Source organism: Myotis brandtii, unplaced genomic scaffold (assembly GCF_000412655.1).
Source record: "Myotis brandtii unplaced genomic scaffold, ASM41265v1 scaffold247, whole genome shotgun sequence".
In the NCBI taxonomy this organism is placed as follows: Eukaryota; Metazoa; Chordata; class Mammalia; order Chiroptera; family Vespertilionidae; genus Myotis; species Myotis brandtii.
The window spans coordinates 2,273,470-2,275,444 of NW_005359352.1; the positions used below are offsets into that span (position 1 = coordinate 2,273,470).

At 50.7% G+C, this 1,975-nt stretch overlaps 1 protein-coding gene across 1 annotated transcript in view; it reads right to left on the bottom strand.

The window, feature by feature from the left end:
• Positions 1–1,975, bottom strand: part of ALLC (allantoicase) — a 14,844-nt gene that overhangs the window by 6,449 nt on the left and 6,420 nt on the right. The gene's annotated exons all lie outside the window — the stretch shown is intronic.

Genomic DNA, 1,975 nt, shown 5'->3' on the forward strand with positions numbered 1-1,975 from the left:
CTGGTGCGGCCTCAGAGGGGCCCCCTCACCTCCAGAGCTGTCTCCTGCCCTCACCTGGCCCCTGCCTGCCTCCCAGGTGGGGTGTCACCGCACCCCCACACCCCCACCCCACACAGGGACTCCAGAGCCTCCTACGAAGCTTCCAGAATCGTCAGATCCCTCCAGACAGAACGCGGTCGGTGCCTGGCTGCTGGGCTGTGGCGGGCGGGGGGGGAGGGACGGGCATGGGGGTTCTCTCTGAGACGATCAAGATGTGCTACTGCTGCCTCTGGGGCAGGTGACACGTGCACTACACGTTCACACCGCACACGACGAGCACTGCATTGCCCAGTTTAATGGGCGAATTGCTCGGTGTGTGACTGACAGTACAGCTGCTATGGAGTAAAATGAATGAGGGTTTTGTACACCCTCCCAGCGCTCACACTCCTGTGCAATCGATGCTTAGAGGCCCGGCCTCACACAGCTGGTTCCCTCACATCCGACGTGACCTGATCGCGTCTGACCAGTCCCTGTGGATGAGGCCTAACAGGAGAACTTCCCAGAGAACAAAAGGACAAACGCGAACCCTAACGTGCTGAGATCCCAGTGACCAAGAAAGAAAAGGTGACGCCCGGCCGGCCTGGCTCAGGGGCTGAGTGTCCACCCAGGAACCAGCAGGTCACGGCTCGATTCCCGGTCAGGGCACAGGCTGCGTCCCCGGTGTGGGGCGTGCGGGAGGCAGCCGGTCAGTCATTCTCTCTCATCACTGATGTTTCTTTTTTTATTTTTAATTTTTTTTTTATTGATTTCAGAGAGGAAGGGAGAGGGAGAGAGAAATAGAAACATCAGTAAGAGAGAGAGAATCATTGATCAGCTGCCTCCTGCACGCCCCCCACTGGGGATCAAGCCCGCAACCCAGGCATATGCCCTTGACCGGAATCAAACCCGGGACCCTTTAGTCCGCAGGCTGACGCTCTATTACTGAGCCAAACCAGCCAGGGCTGAGGTTTCTTTTTAACAGCTGAACATTATAATTGTCTTGGGTGCTGTATCTCAGAGGAGCACAGGACAGGAATTCTTGTTCCAACCAGAGTCCGGGTCACACTTTGAGGGAAAGTACCCAATAGTTATGAGAAGAAAGAAAGCGCACAGGTGACACACTAACCCAGCTATGTGACTCTGAGCAAGTCCTGTCCCCCTTCAGAACCCCACCTCCTCCTCTAGCCACCAAGAATTTGGGCCCAACACTTTGTAGGAATTTGTTTTTATCTTTGGAGATAAATAGACTCAGTTTCCCGCCATGAGCTTCGTCTAGAGGGGAGCTAGGATTTTTCCCCTGTAAAGGTCTCTTGAAATACAAGAATATCATTTAAAAGTGAGATCTTTGTGTAGATGGATATGTTCCAGTATTAGATGAGAAGGGGAATAAAACCACATCCATTTAGAATCTGACAGAGGACCAGGGAGAAGAAAACCCTTTTGGTCTAAGACAGGACTAAATTGGGTTCTGTTTCAAGTTGCCATTGAGTTTCTGAGTTCTTTAGAAGGAAGATAAAACAACTTCAAAAGAGAATGATGTGTATGACGGATTAATGTCCAGAGCATTCACAGGTGCCATTTATGTTGCAAGTCTTCCTTCCTGACTTGTTTTCAATTTTCAATTGAGGGGTTATGTTAAAGCAAATAGATGAAGCTGGTTTTTGAGCCTGAGTCTGAGCTACCACTGTTCAATTGGCTTTTTGGAGACGAAATCTAAGAGGATGAGGTCAGAGGAATGGGATGGAAAACAGACACACGGTGCAACTTCTTCACTAAGTGAGGCAACCTGCTCTCTGGAAAAGGACTATTGAGCCAAGACTTTCTTCAAGACCGAGGCTGAGCAGAGATGCCTTTTAGTCCACAGGGAGTTCTCCTGTGATTCTTTCAGAGTTTGAGAAGGCTTCTCAGGAGCCAGGCACACATCACCTCATTCCCTGTCTCTTCTCCCCAATTTTCT